Source organism: Spermophilus citellus (genome assembly GCF_964194105.1).
Source record: "Spermophilus citellus genome assembly, chromosome: 3".
In the NCBI taxonomy this organism is placed as follows: domain Eukaryota; kingdom Metazoa; phylum Chordata; class Mammalia; order Rodentia; family Sciuridae; genus Spermophilus; species Spermophilus citellus.
In genome coordinates this window covers 8009095-8035835 of record NC_138184.1, presented here as the reverse complement: position 1 = coordinate 8035835, position 26741 = coordinate 8009095, and the positions used below count along the sequence as shown (strand labels likewise).

Genomic DNA, 26741 nt, shown 5'->3' with positions numbered 1-26741 from the left:
TTCTTTAAAGGTTTTGTAGAACTCCGCTGTATACCCATCCGGTCCTGGGCTTTTCTTGGTTGGAAGTCTTTTGATTGCGTCTTCTATTTCATCTATTGATATTGGTCTGTTTAAGTTGTGAGTTTCCTCCTGACTCAGTCTGGGCAAATCATATGACTTAAGGAATTTATCGATGTCTTCACTTTCTTCTATTTTATTGGAATATAGGTTTTCAAAATAATTTCTAATTGTTTTCTATATTTCTGAAGCGTCTGTTGTAATATTGCCTTTTTCATCCTGTATGTTAGTGATTTGAGTTCTCTCTCTTCTTCTCCTCGTTAGTATGGCTAGGGGTCTGTCGATCTTATTTATTTTTTCAAAGAACCAACTTTTTGTTTTGTTAATTTTTTCAATAGTTTCTTTTGTTTCAATTTCATTGATTTCTGCTCTGATTTTAATTAATTCTTGCCTTCTGCTACACTTGCTATTGTTTTGCTCTTCCTTTTCTAGGGCTTTGAGATGAAGTGTGAGCTCATTTATTTGTTGGTTTTTCCTTTTTTTGAGGAATGACCTCCAGGCGGTGAATTTCCCTCTTAAAACTGCTTTCATTGTGTCCCATGGATTCCGATATGTTGTGTCTGTATTTTCATTTATCTCTAAGAATTTTTTGATTTCTTCCTTTATGTCTTCTGTAACCCATTGATCATTTAGTAACATATTGTTCATTGTCCATGTGATGTAGGATTTTTCCTTCCTTCTTTTATCATTGATTTCCAGTTTCATTCCATTATGATCTGATAAAGTGCATGGTATTATCTCAACCCTTTTATATTTACTGAGGGTTGCCCTATGGCATAATATATGATCTATTTTTGAGAAGGTTCCATGTGCTGCTGAGAAAAAAGTATATCCACTTGATGATGGTTGATATATTCTATATATGTCAGTTAAGTCTAGGTTATTGATTGTGATATTAAGGTCAATAGTTTCTTTATTCAACTTTTGTTTGGAGGATCTGTCCAATGGTGAGAGAGGTGTGTTGAAGTCACCCATAATTATTGTGTTGTGGTCTATTTGATTCTTGAACTTGAGGAGAGTTTGTTTTATGAACGTCGCAGCGCCACGTTTATAGCAGAAAAGTCTAATGTCAGAACAGTCTAATGTCAGAAACTGTTGCATCTTGTTGGGACCTATTCAAGCATAGCAAGACCTGGCAAAATAATGAAGCAGGTTATCTTCATTTAACTAAAGTAAGAGGATTTCAATCCAATAAATTATTTTTATCAGTAGACTTATGTTTAAAATATAGCAAAGCTAAACATCTGGTCTGCACCAATTTAGGAAGAATGGCTGAGGTCAGAAGAAAAGATAAAACAAAAAGTGGGTGCAAAATAATTCAGCACAGATCTCCCTCTTTTTCCTGTTCTAGGATATCCTTAAGGCTGTCCACAACTCCTTCATTCTTATAATTATCCCACTTGATTTGATCAGTTCTTGATTTTATTGCTAATTAGTAAACTGAAAAAAGTTTAAAAATGTACCTGAGATGTACCTTCCATTAAGATCTATGAACCTCTGTTAAAATATTCTGGTGTCTGGGAAGCAATGAAAAAGATTAGTGCATCTTAACTCTGAGATCAACAACTTACTTTTTTTTCCCATTAAGCAGGGTTTGAAACTAGGTGCGTTGATTCTATTGCTTGGTGCTTTAGATATTAAATTTCAATTCAGCAACTTACTTTTGACTGCTGTTGCCTCAACTTATTATTTTGTGGACATAGAGCAGGTTGTTAGTGTCCCTGAGACTCAGCTTTATCATCTGAGTTGGATTCCAGTTGACACAACTGCATTGAGTATGGATTAAAAAGAAAATGGGTGATGTGTAATAAATATGTGATCAAGGTATAAAATAGAGACAAATGTAAGTGAGATAGTTATTATTAGTAATAAGTTTTATCACATCATTTAACTCAAATGTCTTGCTATGTGAAGTTATTGCATTCCAATTTCTATAATGTTGCTCTTTAATTTGGTCCTTAAATAAGTATATGCTGTGTATTTGCAGAGAAATGATTAATTCTCTTGAATTTCTGATTTCCCAGAGAATTTCTGATTTCCCCATTTGTGGGACCATGGACAACAAAAATTAAAATGTGTGTTGAGCATCAAATAGGCCATTGCATTGTACACAAATCCTGACCATAATTGGCATGGATGCAACATATGTGGCGCATTTCTGAGTGTACTTTCCTCCTATTCAGGAATGTGCCATAGAATAAGGGGCAATATTGAACGTGACTGTGCCTGTGTCATGGACACAAATCTCCTGTTCTTTCACTTAACAACATCTACAGCATTCAATTATTCCAACTGTGCCAGAGATTTTTCATAAGCACTAAAAAAAAAAAAAACAAAGGAGATACAAAGAGAATGGATAGGAAAACCTTGTTGCTTGGGATGAGACACATTGTAGACTTTCAATATTATTCTAAGTTTCCAGTGTCCCTTGACAATTATATTTATCAGTAGACTTACTATTTCCTTAGTGATTAAATTCTACATTCTTAAAAAATAATGTCAAAATATTTATTTGGCTCTAAACATTGCTTAAGTGCCACATATTGTGTGGTGATGAGGAAGACACTAAAGAACAGCTGACCAGAGAGGTGGATGACAGAGTACAGACTTCAGAACTCAATATTGGACAGTTGGAAACCAGAGAGACTTGGAGTTTGATTATCAGAGTCTGAAACAAGGACATTATTCCTTGATCCTAAACCTTGACTAATGGTGGGGTCAGAGGGGAGGAGTAACACAGACAGAAAGAGAGGAAAAGCACATGGCTTACCTCCTTTACAGCAACTGTAAAGAAAATCAGACCAAGTTAAAACAGGACAAGAACAACAAAGACAGTGCAGAAGATCAAGCAGTTTAACCCACGTGGTGGACTGAAGCTGCACCAGCATGGCATCCACAACCAGCCAGGTTCCCTAGGAGAAATTAAATTAACACAGCTTCTCCCCACCTTCAGATAGCAACAGATGAGACCAAAGGGCATATCTCTGAATTGGTTGTCTCAGTCATCCATCTAGAGGGATCTTGGGGATGACTGTTAGCTGAAAGTTACTGAACCCCACTCTCTCTCTCTGTAGATAAGAGGGTTGGGATGGAGCTGATTCCCAGGGAGTGCCAGCCCTAACCCAGATGCTTTACACAGTCTCCGCAGGAGCTCAGGTAAAGATGGGCCAAATGACATGCTATCCCCATTATGGTGAGAGCTAAAACCCCAGTGAGTGGCACCATTTATAATGGAGGCCATGGATAGTTCACAAAAAGTCTCAACCTATAGGCAACTGCCAGGTGTTTCAACTGCATCGCCCTGAGTCAGTGCCAATTGAGGGAGCAGGTGTCATCGATTAACAACCATAGGTAGTAAGAGCTCAGATGCAGGCTGGCTACCCACTGTCTATCCCAGTCACAGGGACAGTACTTTACTCACCCATATCAGCCTCATTGGAGGATTCTGTGCTGCAGACAGCCTTCACCCACAGGCCCTACAGGTGCAGGTGGCCACCAAGTGCTTTGATATGACTGCTCCAAAAATCCCAGCAGAGGGCAGCAGGCACCAGCGATTCACTGCCATGGGCACCAGGAACTCAGATGCAGGTGGGTCAACTAACTCTATACCTAAGTCAAAGAGATGGTACCCTAGGGATCCATCAGCCAGGGGGAAGGCTTCTGCACCACAGACCAATCACAGACAGCCCCAGACAACAGGTCTCACACTTTCAGACAGCCACCTGCCTCTGATTCTTTAAAGAAACCCCTTTGGAGGTGAATAGGTGCACAGTGTCCCATAGCCATCAGTGTGACAGCCTTGAGCACTGCACTGGATCCAGTAGAAACAGCCAGTAGACACAGCACAGCTTCCTTCAAGCATGCAGGCTCATGATTGCTTTCTTGATGGGCTAATGAACAAGAACTGGCTGACGATAAATATATAGCAACCAGGGAAGTAGCTCTTGTACCCCAGCACCTCTAGCAGGATTCAAAGCTGAAGAGTGGTGGACATTTTCTTTTGTTTTCTTTATTACTGTTTTTTTTCCTTTTTTTATTGGTTGTTCAAAACATTACAAAGCTCTTGACATATCATATTTCATACATTAGATTCAAGTGGGTTATGAACTCCCATTTTTACCCCAAATACAGATTGCAGAATCCCATCGGTTACACATCCACATTTTTATATAATGCCCTATTAGTAACTGTTGTATTCTGCTACCTTTCCTATCCTCTACTATCCTCCCACCTCTCCCCTCCCATCTTCTCTCTCTACCCCATCTACGGTAATTCATTTCTCTCCTTGTTTTTTTTCCCATTCCCCTCACAACCTCTTATATGTAATTTTGTATAACAATGAGGGTCTCCCTCCATTTCCATGCAATTTCCCTTTTCCCTCCCACCTCATGTCTCTGTTTAATGTTTATCTTTTCTTCCTGCTCTTCCTCCCTGCTCTGTTCTTAGTTGCTCTCATTGATGGACATTTTCTAAAGGTCCCAAATCCTGATGAAATCCAAACGAGGAAAACTCAAAAAGAAATTTCTCCACTTTGGTCTGGATTATTATAATTAGCTCTAAAGTCAAATTTGACCTTGCATATGTTATTCTTCATTCTGGATTGATAAATGTACTAGTATTTGACATTGTGTCCTTAACCCATTTGATTGTACTTCTTGTAATGTTTTATCTGTATTTAAAGTATTAACTGTATTTAAAATATTAACTGGAATCGCTCTATCTTCATTTTCTTGGAGTGGTTTATTTACAGTTGTTCTTCTTAGTTTCTCTTTTCCCTCCTAAATTACTTGCAGCTGCCTCAAATCCATTCTCCATCCATCATTTTCTTCTTTTTACCTTGGTGTGTATTATTCTTCCCTATCTTTCCTTTTTTGCCCATTTTCTCCTCCCCTTTTCAACCCCTATGAAATATATATATATATATATAGTAATTGTACTGTCTTTAATAGCTTATTTATCAATCTATCCCAGAGTGTTACAATAATTGTATACCTGGATTAGAGGAAGTATGGAGACTATTTTCAGCAAGTTTTTGTTTTCCCTAAGGTTGATCAGCAGATGACTTTGCACTTAAGTATTTATTAAATAGGGTTTAGTGCCTTCTCTCAAAGTGGTGCTGATACTGGGAAGAGCAGAGGAAACCTGTTGAATAAAGTACCAATACCTGGATATTCACCAAGTCCAGGGCACATTATACAAAGAAGGTCATGCTGTGAGAATGGAAGTCATATAGGGATTTATCCAGGCATGCCCCCACCCCCAAAACACATTTTAAAAATTAATGAATTATATATAATGTTGGGGTTCATTTTAATGTACATACATGAAATATTTGCTCCATATCTGTCCTCAGTACCTCCCTTTTGCCTTCCTGTCTCCCTCCCCCATTCTTCTCCTCTCTACTGTACTGATTTTCTGTATATTTATTCCTACTTTTTAAAAAATTAGTACCTTACAGATGTACATTAAGATGGAATTCACTGTGGTATATTCATATATGTACATAGCATAATTTTGTTAATTTCATTTCCTCCTCTTTTATTTTATTTTGGTCTAGCTTCTGCATATGAGAGAAAACATTTGACCCTTAATTTTCTGGGTCTGGTTTATTTCACTTAGCATATTCTCCAGGTCATTCATTTACCAGTAAATACCATAATTTTATTCTTCTTTATGGCTGTGTGAAACTCAATATGTAAATCAATTGCCCACCTATGTGCCAATAATGAATCTGCTGAGAAAAAAAACCCAGCAAAATGTTTCCATTTATAATAATCTCAAGGAAAAACCATTTGGGAATAAGTCCAGGGAGGTAAGAGATCTCCATAATGAAAATTTTAGAATACCAAAGAAAGAAATTGAAGATGTTAGAAGCTGGAAAGTACTCCCATGTTCTTGGAGAGACAGAATTAATATTGTCAAAATGGCCATACTAACAAAAGTGCTATACAGATTCTGTGCAATGCAATCCCCAATATCAATAACATTTTTTTCACAGAACTAAAAATATACTTCTAAAATTCATTTGGAAGAATAGGAGACCCAGAACAACCAAAGCAATCTGGAGAAAAAGGTTGATGTTGGGGGCATCATGATACTGGACTTCAAATTATACTACAGAGATATAGTAACAAAACCACCATGGCATCAGCACTAATGCATACAGGAAGACCAATGGATTAGAATAGAAGACACAGAGACAAACCCACATAAGTTCCTGATACTTGACAATGGTGCCCCTGATAACTCTGTAACAAATTGTGTAGGGAAAGTTGGATATACACATGCAGAAGAATGGAACTAGATCCCTGTGTTTCACCCTACACAAAAGCAAACTCACAAAAGTTGGTGAAAGACCTAGGAATTAGACCAAAAACTCTGCAATGGTTAGAAGAATACATAGGATTTACATTCCAACATATTTATACAGGCACTGACTGCATTTACAAGACTTCTAAAGTGCAAGAAATAAAACCAAAAATCAATAATTGGATAGTATTAGATTAAAAACTTATTCACAAGGACTAGGGATGTGGCTCAGCAGTGGAACACTTGCCTAGCACATTCAAGGCCCTGGGTATGATCCTCAGCACCACATAAAAATAAATAAATAAAGTAAAATTATTGTGTCCAACTACAACTAAAAAATAAATATTACACAAACAAACAAAAACTTATTCACAGCAAAGGAAGGAAGAATGTGAAGAAAGAGCCTATAGAATGGGAGAAGATCTTTGCCAGGTGCTCCTCTGACAGGGAATTAATATCCAGAATATATTACAAACTCAAAAATCTTAATAGCAAACACTAAATAACCCAATTTATAAATGGGCAAAAGAGCTATATAAGTACTTCTAAAAAGAAGAAATACAAATGACCAAAAAATATATTTGAAACAGGTTAAACATCCCCAGCCATCAGGGAAATGTGAATCAAAATTACATTGACATTTCCTCTCACTTGAATCAGAATGACAATTATCAAGGATAAAAATAGTAATAAATGCTGTGAGGATTTGTGGCAAAGGGTATACTCATCCATTGTTGGTGGGATTGAAAATTAGTATAATCACTCTGTAAAGCAGTATGGAGATTCTTCAAAAAACTAGGAATGGAATTACCAAATGACCTAGCTATCCACTCCTTAGTTTTATCCAAAAGAACTAAAATCAGTATTCTACAGTGATACAGACATATCGATATTTATAGAAGTTCAGTCTATAATGGTGAAGTTATGGAATGAGCACAGGTGCCTGTTTATAGAGGAATGGATAAAAAAGTGGTTGGTGTATGCATATACATATGTGTATATGTATATATGTATATGCATATATATGACAATAAATGTAGGTGATTAATAGTAAATTGAATATTTATAAATTGTTATCAAAATACTGTTCTCTATCTAATATTACACAGTTCCCACTTGTGAAAATGAGAGGTACAAAAATTTTGAAAAGATTTTTATTAAACTTACAAGTTAAATGATGCCCCTCTCTCAAGTTTATGCTGTGTATCAGTTAATGTGCTGGAAAGAATAAATTTATATTGTAAAAACAAAACCAAAAACAACCCCCACACCAAACTACACTGAGATTTCATCTTACTCTAGTCAGAGTGATGATAATCAGGAATATTAATAATAATAAATTCTGGTGAGGAATTGGGGAAAATGGAACTCATATGCACTGTTGGTGGGACTGTAAATAAGTATACCAATGGTGGAAATGGAGTTTCCTGAAAAGAACCATCTTATGACCCAAGCATACCACCCCTCAGTATTTAATCAAAAGAATTAAGATTAACATACTATAGAGATGCATGCATATCCTTGTTTATAGTAGCAAAATTAATATGTATGTGGAACTATACATATGTACTGAATTTACATGTGTATTGTGAATGATACACAATTTATGTATGTGAAACAAGCCTAAGAGTCTGTCAACAGATGGATGGATAAAGAAAATGTGATATATTGTATACAATGAAGTTTTATTTAACTGTAAATAAGAACAAAATTATGCCACTTTTAGGAAAATGGATGGAACTCAAGAACATCAGGTTAAGTGAATCAAGAGAGATTCTTAATGTCCAGGGTGGTTTTGTCTTATATGTGAAATCTATAGATAAAAAAAGGTAAAAGGAGGGTAAAAGGGGATCTCATGAAAATAGAAGAGATACAAGTGTGGGAGACAAAGTTGCTCAAGGGGAAGGAGGAGGAGAGGACTAGAGAGGTATGAGGAATTGAAACTGACCAAATCATAAAATGTACATGGATGAGCATGCCACTGTGAAACCAACTACTATGTATAATTATGCACCAATGAATTAGTAATTTAAGAATTTATCATAGTAAGAGTGGAACTGAAAAGTGTATGAGTTTTTAAAAAAGAGAAACGAAAGAAATGAGGAGTACATATGAACTTTTCATTAGTAAAAGGTGAAGAACATTTACTGATATTCATTTTCTCCTCCTCTTCTTCCACCATTAATATTAGCAAGTCCTTAGAATTTGTAAAAAGTTGTAATAATTTGGCTAATTATGAGCTCTGTGCATTGAGCCTCCAAGACATATAATAGTCAATAATCAGCCAGTGCCTGCAGGTCTTCAGTTTGATGGCTACAGTGCAGTGGGCTCCACAGCTGTGTCTCCTCCTTCCAAGGTTGTTTGCATCAGAAAGCTGCTGTCTGAGGTTGTGTTGATATTAATCCTGAAGGTGAAACAGGAAGTCATTGCACACCTGGCAGGGTGTGCATCTGCTCTGCTGGGTCATGACCTCCCAGATGCACAGCATGAGTCAGTAAGTGCTGCTGGCGATGAAGAATGGAAGAGGGAATGTCCAAAGCATTGCTTCCTCTTTGTCAGGAGAAGCATGCAGTTTGGGTAGCCAGGTGGGAGAATAATAGAATACAAAATTGCAGTTATAAGGACTGTGAGTTTATATAATTGGTTGTAATGAGAACAGCAGAAATCTCATTCAGTTTTGCTTTCCTTCACACTGATTCTAATTCCCCTAGATTCTCTCCAGGAGGGGAGAAAATCCATCCTTTTAAACTGTGTTCCAAGGAATACAGAAGGTTTATGAAGGCGTTGAGGGGGATGAGGATGAGTGTTAGGATAGTATCCCTACATAATGAGCTGTTACTGAGAGATTCCCAAGTTCAACAAGGTGCTTAGGTATGTGTTTTACATAGATTCTTTCATCTGCCAAGTCTTCTACAAAGTTTAAATTCCACATTATCATATTTATAGAATAGAAAGGAGCACAACTGTTTATGTAACTTGTATTAGGTGTTCCCATTGAACACACTGAACCCATGTTTGATTGAGCTGTCTGGTTACTGACTCAGGACATTGGGCAGGAGAAGCTGGACAGGTTGTCTCCTAAATAAACCAGTTATTTCCCTTCCCTGTCACCCCAGATAAGACTTCTTTCTCACTAGGCACTACTGACTGGGGGTGTATGGTATATTATACTATAGATTAGTATGTGGCACCTGGTGCCACAATTTAGGAAGAATGGCTGAGACTATAGGAAAAGTCTACAGAAAGAGAAGACACACAACCATTCAGCACAGATCTCTTTCTGGTACTTCAACCGCCATCATCCTCCTGCATTCATGTAACCAGCCCACTCAGTCTCAAAAGGAGGTATAAGCCAGATGTAGTGGCACACACCTATAATCCCAGAGGCTTGGGAAGTTGAGGCAAGAAGATCACAAGTTCAAAACCAGCCTCAGTGTTAGCAAGACCCTGTTTCAAAATAAAAAATGAAAAAGTCTGGAGATGTGGCTTGGTGGTAGAGTGTCCCTGGGTTCAGTCTCCAGTTCCAGGGGTGGGGTGGAGGGAAGGAGGCATGAAATCAGGTTGGGATTTCATTATTACTACTCAGGAAACTTATAAGTTAACAGTATACCTGAGATGTGCTTGCAGTTAAGACCTCTGGACCTTTGCTTAAAATATTCAGGTGGTTTGGAAATAATAAAAAAGATTAGCAGATCTTACTGAGAGCTTGGCAATTTAATTTACTGCTGTCAGTTCCATTTATTATTTTTTGAACATAGGACAGGTTGTGAGTATCTCTGAGATTCAGCATTGTCATCTGAATTGATTTCAACTTGAACCAGTTGTTGAGTATAGATTAAACAAAATACGGGTACTATGTGATTAATATGTGACCATATATAAAATAAGGCAAGTACAATTAATATTTATTATTGGTTATGGTGAGTATTTTCTTTATATCATTCAACTAAAATATCTTGTGGTTAAAATACTGTCCTCTAACTACATATTATATAACAGTTCCCACTTGGGTAAGTTGAGAGGTACAAGAATTTTGAAAGGATTGTCATTAACAATAAGCTTACAAGTTAAATGATGTCTCTCAGGTGTTGCTAGGTATCAGCTAAAGTGCCAGAAATGTGTGTACTACAGGAAAAGATTTAAAAGCACATATTGATGTCAAGTAGGCCATTCAGGGGCAGTAGATGTTGCATTATATACTACTTAGATTGAGTCTTAGGGCTTCTTTGGTAAGTTTTTAAGAAAAATATATGGATTTTTAAATCAATATTGTCATGGAAACATTAACAATGACATCTACTTATCAAATGACTGTGACTGCCATTGAGGGAGAGCTGTGAAGGAGAATGAAATGCAGAGATAACAAGAACTCAGATTTCATCAGTGGTAATTCAAATCTCAATATGCTTTTAGTTATGAAGCAAAGATTCCTCAGTGTTCATATTTTCAAATTGGTATTTTATTTATGATAATTATAGGTAATATTATTGTACCATTTTTAAGTGCCAGAAATTATTCTTAGGCAGTGATTCTCTATCCTGGTTTAACCCATTTTGTCTCATCATTCCCAGTTGTGAAACATGTAGAAAAGTTAAATATGGTATATGAAATAAAAGTGTATTAATAATATAATTTAGTATAATATCATATTACATTAATAATAATTTATACAATAATATATAAGCCCTGGATTATTATTTTTAACCTATTTTAATTCACCTGTGTCAATTTCTTTCTTTTTTTTTTTGAGGGTACATTATCTCATATGTTTTATTTAAAAAAAATTTTTTTAATATTTTTTATTGGTTATTCAAAACATTACAAAGCTCATGATATATCATCTTTCATACATTTGACTCAATTGGGTTATGAACTCCCATTTTTACCCCAAATACAAATTGCAGAATCACATCAGTTACACACTCACATTTTTATATAATGGCATATTAGTGACTGTTGTATTCTGCTACCTTTCCTATCCCCCACTATCCCCCTCCCCTCCCCACCCATCATCCCTCTCTACCTCATCTGCTGTTGTTCAATTCTCTCCCTTGTTTCCCCCCTTTCCCCTCACATCCTCTTCTATGTAATTTTGTGTAACATTGAGGGTCTTCTACCATTTCCATATGCTTTCCCTTGTCTCTCCCCCCACTCGTCTTTGTTTAATGTTAATCTTTTCCTCATGCTCTCCCTCCCTGTTCTTAGTTGCTCTCTTTATATCAAAGAAGACATTTGGCATTTGTTTTTAAGGATTGGCTAGCTTCGCTTAGCATAATCTGCTCTACATTTGCATAACTGAGAACTTCAGTTTTCCAAAAACTGTATATAAATATATTCTGATGAAGTTTATTTTGGCCTAATCCAAGGGTATCTAAATATTTTAAAATTTACATGAGTAAATACACAGATATATGAGATTCAAGAAACACTATTTAAGCAATTTCAAAAATTTAAAAATTTCTTATAACAACATTATAAGTAATGTATTTATTTTCCCCATTTTTTTTCATATGGGAAATCTGTTCCCATGTGTTTATAAATCTGTCCCCAGACTTTTCTTGTTTGACTTTTATCCCTATTAAATCCCAGTGATGCCTGACAAAGTAATGAGTCTGAGTTTCCCTCACATAGCTAAAGTAAAAGAATTGATGCAACCGCCCGCGCATTGAAGGTAGGCAGACCTGCGACCGACCAGCAGAACAGGCCGAGGGGTCCACGGGCATGGTAGACATGTCACACCAATTGGAGGAGGGGCAGAGCAGAGCCGCCGCCCGCGCCTGCAAAGTAGGCAGACCTGCAACCGACCGGCAGAACAGACCCAGCGTTCCGCCAGCGTGGTAGACAGATCACCCCAATTGGAGGAGGAGCACAGCCGCCGCCCGCCCCTGCAAGGGAAAATTTTCAACTGTACAAGAGCAATATAAATATATAGGGGGAAAATTTCAAAAACACAACAGTTTCACCAAGCAGAAAGAAACGCCAGCAGTATGAAAAGACAAGGAAAGAAAGGACCACAAGCAACGCAGGTCAACTCAACTTTAGAAGAGGTAATAGCTGCAGCAGATGGAATGTCAGATAAAGAATTCAGGATATACATGCTTCAGATGATCTGGAGTCTCAAGGAAGACATTAGACAGCAAAATCAGACAATGAAAGATCACTTCAACAATGAATTACATAAACAAATCCAAGAAGCAAAAGATCAACTATACAGGGAGATAGAGGTTATAAAAAACAAACAAACAGAAATCCTAGAAATGCAGGAAGCAATAAACCAACTTAAAAACTCAATTGAGAATACTACCAGCAGAGTAGAACACTTAGAAGATAGAACATCAGACAATGAAGACAAAGTATTTCAACTTGAAAAGAACATAGACAGGGCTGGGGATGTGGCTCAAGCGGTAGCGCGCTCGCCTGGCATGCGTGCGGCCCGGGTTCGATCCTCAACACCACATACCAACAAAGATGTTGTGTCCGCCGAGAACTAAAAAATAAATATTAAAAATTCTCTCTCCTCTCCTCTCTCACTCTCTCTTTAAAAAAAAGAAAAGAACATAGACAGCTCAGCAAGACTGTTAAGAAACCATGAGAAGAACATGCAAGAAATATGGGATAATATAAAGAGACCAAACTTAAGAGTCATTGGGATACAGGAAGGTATAGAGGTCCAAACCAAAGGAATGAGCAACTATTCAATGAAATAATAGGAGAAAACTTCCCAGACTTGAAGAATGAGACAGAATCCCAAATCCTAGAAGCCTACATAATGCCAAATGTGCAAAATCATAAGAGATCCACACCTAGACACATTATAATGAAGATGCCCAACATACAGAATAAGGAGAGAATTTTAAAAGCTACAAGAGAAAGGAAGCAGATTACATTTAGGGGTAAACCAATCAGGATAACAGCTGATCTTTCAACACAGACTCTGAAAGCTAGAAGATCCTGGAATAACATATTTCAAACACTTAAAGAAAATGGGTTCCAACCAAGAATCGTGTATCCAGCGAAATTAAGCTTCAGGATGGAAGATGAAATTAAAACCTTCCACAATAAACAAAAGTTAAAAGAATTTGCAGCTAGAAAACCAGCTCTTCAAAACATCCTCGGCAAAACATTACAGGAAAAGGAAATGGAAAATAACAATGAAAACCAACAGTGGGAGGTAGGACAGTAAAGGGGGGAAAATAATCAAAGAGGAAAACAAACCATGTTTAGTAACATAAATAAACAAATATGGCTGGAAGAACAACCCATATCTCAATAATAACCCTAAATGTTAATGGCTTAAACTCACCAATTAAGAGAAACAGGCTAGTAGAATGGATTACAAAACAAGACCCAACAATATGCTGCCTACAGGAGACGCATTTGATAGGAAAAGACATACATAGACTGAAGGTGAAAGGTTGGGAAAAATCATATCACTCATATGGACTTCAGAAACAAGCAGGAGTGTCCATACTCATATCAAATAAAATAGATTTCAAGCCAAAGTTAATCAAAAGGGATAAAGAGGGACACTACATACTGCTCAAGGGAACCATACACCAACAAGACATAACAATCATAAATATATATGCCCCAAACAATGGTGCAGCTATGTTCATCAAGCAAACTCTTCTCAAGTTCAAGAGTCTAATAGACCACCATACAATAATCATGGGAGACTTCAACACACCTCTCTCACCACTGGACAGATCTTCCAAACAAAAGTTGAATAAGGAAAATATAGAACTCAATAACACAATTAATAACCTAGACTTAATTGACATATATAGAATATACCACCCAACATCAAGCAGTTACACTTTTTTCTAATCAGCACATGGATCCTTCTCAAAAATAGATCATATATTATGTCACAGGGCAACTCTTAGACAATATAAAGGAGTAGAGATAATACCATGCATCTTATCTGATCATAATGGAATGAAACTGAAAATCAACGATAAAAGAAGGAAGGAAAAACCATGCATCACTTGGAGAATGAACAATAGATTACTGAATGATCAATGGGTTATAGAAGACATCAAGGAGGAAATTAAGAATTGATGTGAAAATGTATATGTAAAAAGGTTGGCATTACTATAGTGACACAGCCACATCAATGTTTATAACAGCTCAATTCACAATAGCTAGTCTATGGAACCAAACTAGGTGTCCCTCAATAGATGAATGGAAAAAGATAATGTGAGATATATATATATATATATATATATATATATATATATATATATATATATACACACACACACACACACACACACACACACATATACACTCACTTATATACATACACGCAGACATCATACATACATACACTCAATGTAGTATTACTCAGCTTTAAATAATAGTGAAATTATGGCATTTTACAGTAAATTGTTGGAGTTGGAAAATATCATGTTAAGTGAAATAAGCCAATCCCACAAAACCAAAGACCAAATGTTTTCTCTAATATGCAGATGCTAATTCACAATAAGGTGGGGGGGACTAAGGAAGAACAGCGTTACCTTAGATTAGGTAGAGGGAAGTGAAGGGAGGGGAGGAGATGTGAGGATAGGAAAGATAGTAGAATTAGCATAAATTGTTACTGTATGTATATATGTGATTGCATGACCAATGTGATTCTGCAACATGTAAACTCAGAAAAATGAAATTATGTTCCATCTATGTATCATATATCAAAGTGCATAAATGCATTCTACTGTCATGTATAACTAATTAAAATAAATAAAAAGAATTTAAAAAAAAAGGTTGGGACTGAAACTTGGCTTTGGGGTATCCCCGGTGCTTAAGTTCTCATCTGTGAGAGGATTTATGATTAGAGAAACAGTGAAGCACAGCATCAGGTCACTGTAAATTATAATATGAAAAGTGCAAAGAGCTGTTTTCATCACTAGATGTTCATGGGTTGATTCCAGTGTTATGGTATAAAATAAAAAAACCATCCAAAGTATTATAAATTCTTCATTATTTAATCAGTGTCAGGTGAAGGGTACACTAGTGCCACATATCTGGTCTATGATGGCATTGACTGTGTGCAGTTGCCTAAAACATATTTTTAAAAAAATTAAGTTTGTCTAAACCAAGAATAATAGTAATATAATAAATGATTCTTTTTTTCCTTTTACTTAATAATTTCATTTTTTGAAAAATCTATCTTTAACAATATTCTCTTTATCTATGTCATTGTGTGTATTTCTTTTTTTAAATTTTTTGGTCCTAATTAGTTATACATGTCAGTAGAATGCATTTTGAAACATCACATATAAATGGAGTATAGCTTCTCATTCTTCTGATTGCACATGATGTGGAATCACACTGGTTTTGTAGTCATATATGCACATAGGGTAATAAAGTCCAATTTATTCTCCTATCTTTCCTACCCCTGTATGCCCTCCCCTCCCTTCACTGCCCTCTGCATTATCCAAAGTACTTCTATTCTTCCCTAGCACCCCCCTCCCTATTGTGACTTAGTGTTGCATATCAGAGAAAACATTTGGTCTTTGGTTCTTTGGGACTGGCTTATTTTGCTTAGCATTATATTGTTCAGTTCCATTCATTTACCTTCAAATGCCATAATATCATTCTTCTTTAAGGCTCAGTAATATTCTATTGTGTATGTGTACCAAATTTTCTTTATTCACTCATCTGTTGAAGGGCACCTAGGTTGGTTCCATAGTTTAGCTATTGTGAATTGAGCTGCTATAAATATTGAAGGGGCTGCATTACTGTAATATGCTGATTTTAATCCTTTGGGTATAAACTGAGGAGTGGGATCCCTGGGACAAATATGTTTCCATTGCAAGTTTTCTGAGGAATCTCAATACTGCTTTCCAGATTGATTGCATCAATTTGCAGTCCCACCAGCAATGTATTAGTGTACCTTTTCCCCCATGTCCTTGCCAACATTTATTATTGCTTGTTCTCTTGATAATTGCTACTGAATGATTCATAAAAGACAAACATTATTAGACTGAGAACTTAGATCCACAATGGAGGGAAATTAGAATATCTAGAAGGACAGAATCCTGGAAGAATTCTGCATTATATGTATTATATGAATTTGTACCATTGTCTTAGAATGTGATAAGGTATATTAGACTGCTTTTTACTTTACTTTAATTAAATGAAATTTATTTCTAAAAGGAGAAAAAGTATTTCTCACACTTTTTTTCCCCAGAGTTAATCTGTATGCTACTGTGACTGTGAACTTGTTATACCTGGTGTTAGGGGCCTCCTAACATTATTCACTTGAGCAGGTTTAGGAGGGTAGGTTAGGTGTTGCCCACTCATTCCTAGATCCTCAGGGGCCTGAGGCAAGTTAGAGACCAACCTGGGTAACTTAGCAGGACCCTGTATCAAAATGAATCAAAAAGGGGCGGGGGAGATAGTTCAGGGGTAGATGGCTTGCCTAGTATGGGTGAGGCTGTGAGTAGAATAATAATAAAAAAGTAGGTATGTACAAGAGGAAGTGAAGGATAGAAAAACAATAATGAGAGAGTTCCAAGATGTCAAATTGTGAAATATTGTTTAATGTGTATTGACCTCAATGTGGATAACTACTTGTGAAGGCTTGAATTAAATGCATATGTGGAGTGCTCAACACTTGCTAATTTATTTCCTTTTACCCATCCTCTTTTCTATGTTAAAGGTGTCCAAACATTATAGAAGTACTAAATGTAACAGACATCTTAGAATTCCATCTCCTGGGTCTCTCAGCTGATCCAGAATTGCAACCTGTCCTCTTTGGACTATTCCTGACCATATACCTGATTCCAGTGTTTGGGAACCTACTCATAGTTCTGGCCATCAGCTTTGACTCCAACCTCCACACCCCTATGTACTTCTTTCTCTCCAATCTGTCCTTGGCTGACATCTGTTTTATCTCTACCACTGTTCCAAAGATGATTGTAAACCTCCAAACTCACAGTAGAACCATCTCCTATGAGGGCTGCTAGATGTCTCTTTTCTCATTTTTGGATGCATGGATGATCTGCTTCTGACTGTAATGGCCTATGACTGTTTTGTGGCCCTCTGTCATCCCCTGCATTATCCAACCATTATGAACCCTCAACTTTGTGGCTTGTTAGATTTGGTGTCTTTTTTGGTTAGCCTTTTGGAATCCCAGCTACACAATTTGATTGCATTACAGTTTACTACCTTCAAGGATGTCAAAATTGCTAATTTTTTCTGTGACCCTTCTCATGTCCTCAGTCTTTCCTGTTCTGGCACCTTGATAAACATCATGGTAATAATGTATTTTGTTGGTGCTCTATTTGGTGTTTTTCCCATCTCAGGAATCCTTTTCTCTAACTATAAAATAGTTTCCACTATTCTGAGATTCCCATCCTCAGGTGGGAAATAAAAAGCCTTCTCTACCTGTGGGTCTCACCTATCAGTTGTTTGTTTATTTTATGGAACAGGCTTTGGAGTGTACCTTGGTTCAGCTGTGTCAGATTCTTCTAGATAATCTGCAGTGGCCTCGGTGGTGTACACAGTTGTCTCCCCCATGCTGAACCCCTTCATCTACAGCCTTTGGAACAGGGACATTAAGAGTACCCTAAAGAGGCTCCACAGTAGAATCATCTAACCTCAGGATCTTTGATGTCCATTTGATGGATAGTTTGGAAAAAGCAATAGAAGCTAGCACCTAGACCTGTAAATCCCACCCCATTTGGTTACATTATTTTCTAGTTGATAACTTTAATTTCTCATGTTTCATTGTGGAATGGTAGTTTTTGGGGTCTTTGGATGAGATTAAAGGTAATTTGAAAAATGTTTTTATTAGTGCATTATAGTTATACATTTGTTCCATTTCTCTCTATGTACTTCTACCTTCCCTCCTATTTTCCCTTCACCTGCTCCCCTTCCTCACTTTGGTACTCTTTTATTTATTTTTTTAAGTTGGAGGTTTACAAATATACATAAAGATACGTTCATGGCATGGTTTAGTCAATTTTATTCCACTATTTCTCCTTTTTCCCATCTGTCCTCCCTCCCTCTCAATCCCCTACATCACTCCACTGATCTGCTTTCTGTTTTTAAGATCTTCTACCCTCATTGTTTTCCATATTTCCTTCTAGCTTCCATGCATGAGAAAGAATATTTGGCCTTTGACTTTCTGAGTCTGGCTTATTTCACTTAGTATGATATCTCCAGTTCCATCCACTTAACTAGCAAATGCCACAATTTTATTCTTCTTTATGGCTGAGTAAAACTCCATTTTAAATATATACTTCATATTATTTATCAGTTTTTCTGTTACATATGTTTTCTGGTCCCATATCTTAAAAAGGGGTATAAAGTTTCAGTTTAGAAAGGTGAAGAATTTCTGTGAATGGATCTTGGTGATAGTTTCCTATAAATATGAATGCAATTAATACCATCAAACTGTGAATTAAACCATGGTTGAAATGATAAATTTTTATTATGTGCATTTTGCCACAACAGAAAGTATAAATAATAATCAGATGTCTCATAAATTTTAAAAAGTTATTTCTATGGATATGCTAAAGAAAAAGCAGAAAGAGAAGAGTATAGGTAAATATGATTCATCCTGAGACATATTTTTGAATTCACATCACTCCAGACTCCAGGGAATTTGAAAATTTTATTCATTATTAAGCTCATTTTTTCCCCTTGTAATGAAATTCTTTCCGTTAGGTGGCCAACATGGCCTGGAGATGAGTGTTATTCTCTCCACTTTGAGTAATGAGTATAAGCAGAGAGGTGGAGAGATTTATATACTTACTGCACATAGAAGCAGGTGATCGATATGGGACTAAAATGTTCATTTTCTCATTTTTATTTTAGGTCATTCTCTCTTTTAGTGGTACAAAATTTAAATATTATTCATAACACCAGATAAAATTTCTTGGTGATTTGTTATGACATGATTATTACTGTACAGACTACAATGATGTTTCAATAGTAGAACTTCAGAATATGAGAATGTTTTAAATAATGACTGATTTTTCTTTTGGACAACAAATATACATGTCTAATAGTAAAGATGAATATCCATCAATTGTTGGAAGTGAAACAAATATAGTCCACCCTCATATCATATAAAATTTCTTTAGTGTGATATAGAGAAAGGCAAGACCTTTTAAGGATTTTTGTAATAATAAACTGACAGATTGAATGATGTTGCTCCCTCTAGTTAAAGTCTGTGTTTGTGTTAAAGCATCTGTTGTGAAGGTTGTACTTCAAAGACAGGATCAAATCCAGCTGTGGATGTAAACAAGACATTTCAGCGCCATATGTATTGTGTTGTAAACTACTTAGGTGAGCTTACTCTTTTGTGTAAGGGACTATTAGTGACCTTCCCATAAAAGCCCTAGGTTGGGTGAATGTCCATGTATTGACAATTCCACTCAGTGTTTGTCCTCTGCAGTTCCCAGGATCACACCACTTCGAGAGATGACACTAAACCCTTAAGTACAATCACTTCAGAGAAAAGCCACATACTAGTCAACCTTCAGAAAAACAAAAACTTGTTGTTGTTGTTCTCCACAGTTCCTCTAATCCAGGTATAAACTTGTAGTAGTACTCTGGAATAGGTTGAAAAGTTAATTATTAAAGATAATAAAATTGCTATCACATTATATAAAGTGTTAAAGGGGAAGAGAGAAAAATTGGGCAGAAAAAGAGAAAAGACAGAAAAGAATAATATAAACCAAGGTAAGAAACGAAGAAAAAGATGAATGGGGTGCAAAATTTGAGGTAGTAGCTGGTAATGTAAGAGGAAAAGAGGGGCTAAGAGGAGTGGGTGTATGGAATGATTCCACTCAATGCTTTAAAACAGAAAAATACAATCAAATAGGTCAGGGACACAATATTGAATATGAAGGTAACAACTATCAAATCAAAATGAATAATATAGGTATGGTCAAAGTTGATGTTAGGGCTGTTTATAGTAAACTGTGCGAAGGAGAAGGTAATTCATATTGAGTTTTATTGTTCTGGACTTCATCAGGATTTGGGCAATTAGAAGATGTCCATTACTCTTCAGCTTTTTATCCCCCAAAGGTGCCAGGGCACAGGAGCCACTCCCGTGGTTGATATGGACCCCTCATCAGCCAGTTCACATTTTCCTTTGTCAGTCCAGGGGCCTGAGGCTGGATGTTCAGAGGGTGCTGTGCTGCCACCGCTTGCTGTTTGTACTGGGTGCAGGAGTATAGGATAGAGGAATCAGGGCTGTTGCCCTCCTCAGGGCCCTCTTCAAATTGGCATAGAACCTGGTGATTAATTCACCGATTGGGTTAAGGCTCTGGTAACCCAATCATTTGTTCTCTAAACCTTCTTGTATTGTCTCATACATGAGCTTTTGAGGGACACATTACATCCAAACCAGAACATATGATTTTTGGAATCTAAGTGTATTTATCAAAATTTAAAATCTATCAAGATTAATAATAGGAGTCATATATTAAATGATTTTTAAAAGATAAATCATATTTGACTGAACACTTTTATCCACAAAGAAGGGAAAATGGAAAACCCAAGAATGATGAAAAACCCTGGGACAAATGGCACATGACAAGCTATCAACTTTAACCTAGAGTTCAGATAGGGCAGTCCTAGCTCTTACAGAGAATTCACAAGCATTCTAAATGCAGTTTTGTACCACTGTTGTGGAATAAAGTGTGGTATATTTGAGTCTTCTCATTTTATCTTAACGAGAATGGCTTTCCTTAAAGTGTATGGAAATGTTTTATTCTGTATTTTCTTCTTCAAAGAATAGAATATATTACAGAGCCATCGTGGACTTGTTATCTCTCCTGCTTTTAGTCAACTAATGTTGCTCAGTTGATTGTCTCTAAAGGGGGCGTGTATAGGAGATAAATGTCACAGAAACCAGTAATGCAAGAGTTCTAAGAAGACTGGGCCTGTCAGAACAGAAGTAATGCTGAAGTTGTATGGACTTCAGGTATGAATACTTGTGAATGTGTGAATTAAAATATAAACAGAGTTGTAAGTGCTTGCTTTTTCATGTCTTTCACCCAATCCTGTTTACATTTCCCAAAACGTGTCCAAACAATATAGAAGAACAAAATCTTACACATGGGACAGAATCTTTCCTCTGGGCTCACAGGTGTTCTGGAATTGCAGCCTTTTCTCTTTGGATGATTCCTGTCCCTGTGTGTGGTTATGGTGCTTGGGAACTGCTCATCATTTGTCAGTTTCCTACTCCACACAGCCACACACTTTTCCTCTCCAACCTGTCCTTGGTTGACTCCTATATCTCATCCTCCACAGTTCGAAAGATGAGTATAAACATCAACATTCACAGTGGACTCATCTCCATAGTGGGCTGCCTGAAATTAATCTTTCTCTTTTTGAATGGAAACACTATTTTTGTTGGTCCAGGGCTACAAAAAGCAGAAATAAGACAAATATAAGACAACAGAGTGTAAAATTGCAGCAGAAAGATGAATACTCTTACCCTCATCCTCTTTCTCAGCACTGTCTATTTCAGCCTCCTCATGGTCCTTCTCTTGGACAGCCATGTCCTCTTTACTCTAACCCCTTGCCCATGTACTAGTGAACTGAGGCCCGCTTGGCCTACATCAGGTTAAAATTGTGACCTGGGTGAGCCCAGGCCTCAGCAATGGCTGTGGTGTTGCTTAGCATATACACAGCTTGCTGTACCCTAGCAAGGTGTTCACCAGATACCACAGAGGGAGGCTGATGATTAATGCTAGCCTTGAAGTCCTTAGGGTACCAATCCACAAACTGGATGGTGTGCTTGGTTTTGATATCAACAATGGCAGCATGAACATCTTTGGGGATGACATCATCATGTTAGAACAGGCAGCAAAGTATATATTTACCATGGCAAGGGTCACAGTTCACCATCAGGTTGGCTGGCTTAAAGAAAGCAATGGTGATCTCTGCTACAGTAAGCTCTTCATGGTAGGCTTTCTCAGCAGAGATGACAGGGGCATATGAGGTTAGAGGAAAGTGGGTGTGGGGATAGGTTTGACTGGCATTCTGTCATCTCAACATTCAGGACTCCATAAAATTTGAGGGAAGCCATGATGGAAGACACAATCTGGCTAATAAGGCAGTTTCTGGATTTGGATGATGGCAATGATTGAATAATTATGTGAGCACAATTAATTAAAACTATGAATTCATATTAAATATCCACCATGGTGGGTGGGTACTCAATATGGTTAAAATGGTGATTTTTTTTGGTTATTTATACTTTACCTCAATAAAAATGGATAAAAAAGCAGACGTACCTTTACAAAATGTAGAGGTGAAAGAAGTGAATAGTACATGAACTTCCTCCAAGGTAGAGGGAAGATCCAAGCCCTTTTGTGGACATTCATTTCCTCTTGTTATTCTTCCTCCATTAATGTTAGAAAGTCCTCAGAGACTGGGACAACATGGATTAATTTGGCTAATTATGAGCTCTGTGCATTTAACATCTAAGGTCCTTTAATAACCAATAAACAGCCAGTGGCTTTAGTGTTTTTCTTTGATGGTCCATCCCAGAGAGCTGCATACTGTGTCTCCTGCTGTGGTCGAATGCATCAAGAAGCTTGTAGTTGATACCCTATCCATATGATTGCCGTGAACAGGGCCTGAGTCTAATTGAGCCCCAGTCATGGGTAGATCTTGGGATCTGTACTTCTTGGTCATGACCCAGCAGAGAAGCGGCCTAACCCAGTAACTGCAGAGGGGGCCAGTGGATGTGGGAAGGATTATTGGAATATTGTTTTTTCACCATGAGGATGAACATCACATTTTGGAAAGCCAGATGGGAGGATACCATATGAAAATTTCAGCTTTGGGGATTGTAAAGTTTACATTTTGGTTTAAGGTGGGAATATCAGAAATCTTATTCAAAATTTGCTCTCTACCCTCATTGGTTCTATTTCTCATAGAAATCTCACCCACAACAGCACTGAATGGGTCCTTCTAAAGAGTTTCCTAAGCACTGAAAAGGGACTATGATAGTGATGATAAGGATGATGAGGAGAATGATAGAAGCCAGAGCATCATGAACTGATACAGAGGGCTTCTCCAGTTCCAAGTGCTGAACAATGTGTTCTGTCATTTGTTTCATTTCATGTGTACCATCTCACTTTAGTTAGTAGGCCACTTTATTACTGTTTTATACAAAATGAAAAGTGTCTGGCTTATTTCCACTTAACATGATGTTTTCCAGTTCTATCCATTTACCAGAAAATGCCATAATTTAATTTTTCTTTATGACTAAGTAAAACTCCATTGTGTATATATACCAAATTTTCTTTATCCATTCATATGTTGATGGGTACCTGGGCTGGTTCCATAATTTGGATATTGTGAATTTAGCTGATATAAACATTGATGTTCCTGTATCACTATGAAATGCTGATTTTAGTTTGTTAGGATAAATACGAAGGGATAGGATAGCTAGGTCATATGGTGATTCCATTCTTAGATTTTGGCCAAACTCCACACTACTTTCCTGGGTAGTTGTATGAATTTGCAGTCCCACCAACAATGTATGAGTGTACATTTTATCTCACAAACAGAAGCTAGAGCAAAATATGGAAAAAAGGAGGGATCCTGTGAAAGTAGAAGGGAGTTCACTGGAATAGAGGAAGAGGATAGAGTAGGAGCGTGGAGGGACGGGAAAAGGAAGAACCGTGGAATGAAGTTGACCAAATTATGGTGTGCACATATATGAGTACACCACAGTGAATTTCATGTTAATGTATATCTATAAATCACCAGTTAAAAACAATAACTAAATAGAAGGAAGACCCATAGAGTAGAGGAAGGGGAATGGGAGATGGGGAAGAAATGAGAAAGTAATGGGGACTAAAATGAAGCAAATTATATTTCATGCATATATAGGTTTATCAAAACAAATCCTACTACTATGTATAACTACTGCATGAATAAAAATATTTTAAAAAGCAAATGGAAAATGTGCATTATATTTATGTAACTTGTACTCATTTATAGTTAGAAAATATTAAAGCCATGTTTACATTGGGCTGTCTGACCATGGACACAGGGCATCATGCAGGAGAATCCTGGCAGGCTGTCCCATCAACAAGCCAATCAATCATTTCTATTACCAGCAGAAAGAGAGCCTTGTCCACTGTGTTCTTTCATTTGGGATTCCTGTGGATCACAGGGCAGAGCAGTAGGGGTGCCTGCTGTATGCACAATGGAAGAACAGCCACAGGTCATAGTAGGGGAGACTCATGATCATTCAGCACAGATCCCTGTCTTGTACCCACTCTGGAACATCCTTACAGCTGACTACATGGTTGTCCATGCTTGTAAATAGCCCACTAAATCTCAAAAGGTCACCTTATGTGAGGTCTTGATTTTGTTCTTACTCACAGAACTGGGAAGACTTTAAAACTATAACTTGAATTGTACCTGTGGTTAAGACCTTCTAAAACTTTCTGACAGCTGGGAAATAATGAAACATTTAGTGGACCCAACTCAGAGTCTAACCATTTATTTTTTTAATCTTTCTATTGTTCTTATCATATCTGAGATGTGGGGGAAGTGTTGGTATCTGAGACTCAGCATTGTTATCTGAGTTGATTTCTAGTTGAGATAACTCCAATGAGGAAGGATTAAATAGATAATAGGGCTTCTGTATGTGATAATGTGATGCATATACAAACTTAGGGAAAAATAAATGTGTGATTACTAATAATAAGTTTATTCTTCATGCTATTCAGCTAAAACATCAGTCACCTGACGTTGCCATTTTCCTATTTCTTTATTGGACATTTTATTTTCAGTCCTCCAGATGTATATGGTCTGTATTTGGGAAGAAAAATCTCCTTTTCTCATTTTCAAAGCCTATTCTTTGCTTGTTATGGGGAGACACAGCATTTAAATATTGCAAATCAAAGAACTTAGTCCCAAGGTCTTAGAACAAAACAAGATACATTGGACTGCCTCTTAATTTCTTTTTATTAAAATTGTTTTTTTAAATAAAAAGGAAGCTTAGTACCTTCTCCCATTTTTCCTTAAAGAGTAGGCTGCGTTTTACTGTGATCCCAACTTGTTCCCTCCACTGCCACTGGACTTCTAATGGTGTGGAAGGAAGCGATGAATAATGCAGAAAGCAATAACCAAAGAGTACAGGAAGACCGTGTTTTTTGCTTCTGAGAAGTGTTGTTGAAGTTGCATAGATATTAATCATGAATACTTTTCTTGTGAAGACTTGATTTCAAATGTATACAGAGTGCTGGGTGCCCATTTATATATTTCTTTTTTAATCCTCTTTTTTTTTCAAAAGGTGTCCAATCAATATAGAACCACAAAATCTTACATGTGTTTTTGAATTGCAACTTGTGAACCTCTCAGAGGATCTGGACCTGCAGCCCATACTCTTTGGCCTGTTCCTGTCCATGTACCTAGTCACAGTGCTTGGGAACCTGCTCATCATTCTGGCTGTCATCTCTGACTCCCACCTCCACATTCATATGTACTTCTTCCTCTCCAGCCTGTCCTTGGCTGACATTGGTTTAACCTCCACCACAGTCTCAAAAATGATTGTGAACATCCAAACTCACAGCAGATCCATCTCCTATGTGGGCTGTCTTACACAGATGTCTTTTTTTCTCATTTTTGCATGTATGGATGACTGTGATGGCCTATGACCGGTTTGTGGCCATCTGTCACCCCCTGCATTATCCAATCATTATGAACCCTCCACTCTGTGGCTTCTTAGTTCTGGGGTCTTTTTTGATTAGCCTTTTTTGAATCACAGCTGCAAAATTTCATTGCATTACAGTCTACCACCTTCAAAGATGTTGAAATTTCTAATTTCTTCTGTGATCCCTCTCAAGTTCTCAGTCTTTCCTGTTGGGACTCCTTCACCAATAACCTAGTCATGTATCTTGTTGGTGCCATATACGGCTTTTCCCCCCTCTTAAGGATCCTTTTCTAATATTATAAAATTGTTTCCTCCATTCTGAAGATCCCATCCTCAGGTGGGAAGTACAAAGCCTTCTCCACCTGTGGGTCTCACCTGGCAGTTGTTTGTTTGTTTTATGGAATAGCAATTGGAGTGTACCTTGGTTTAGTTCTGTCTCATTCTTCTAGAAAGGGTGCAGTGGCCTCAGTGATGTACACAGCTGTCATTCCTATGCTGAACCCCTTCATCTACAGCTTGAGAAACAGGGACATTAAAAGTTCCCTAAAGAAGCTCCTTAGTAGGATAGTCTAATCTCATTATCAGTGACATATATTTCATTTTTAATTTGGAAAACCAATGAAGTTTAACACTGGTACCTGTAAATCTTGTCTCTTTGATTACATTATTTTGTAATTTAATAGCTTTATTTTCCATGTTTCACAGTGGAATTGTAGTTATAAGGGTTGGG

General features: G+C 37.1%; 1 protein-coding gene and 3 pseudogenes across 4 annotated transcripts in view; 3 read left to right on the top strand and 1 right to left on the bottom strand.

The window, feature by feature from the left end:
- LOC308645032 (olfactory receptor 7E178-like) overlaps positions 1 to 17968 on the top strand; it is a 35875-nt pseudogene extending 17907 nt beyond the window's left edge. Inside the window, exon 2 of the transcript in view lies at positions 17856 to 17968. The product of the transcript in view is annotated as an olfactory receptor 7E178-like (transcript). The remainder of the gene's footprint in view (positions 1 to 17855) is intronic.
- Positions 1 to 26741, top strand: part of LOC308645891 (uncharacterized protein) — a 400184-nt gene that overhangs the window by 138962 nt on the left and 234481 nt on the right. The window lies entirely within an intron of this gene.
- On the bottom strand, positions 21733 to 24667 carry LOC308645031 (tubulin alpha chain-like; annotated as a pseudogene). Its single transcript has 3 exons — positions 24630 to 24667; positions 21827 to 22454; positions 21733 to 21752 (listed from the first exon to the last, which is right to left on the bottom strand). The product of its transcript is annotated as a tubulin alpha chain-like (transcript).
- On the top strand, positions 25722 to 26584 carry LOC308645975 (olfactory receptor 7E178-like; annotated as a pseudogene). Its single transcript has one exon. The product of its transcript is annotated as an olfactory receptor 7E178-like (transcript).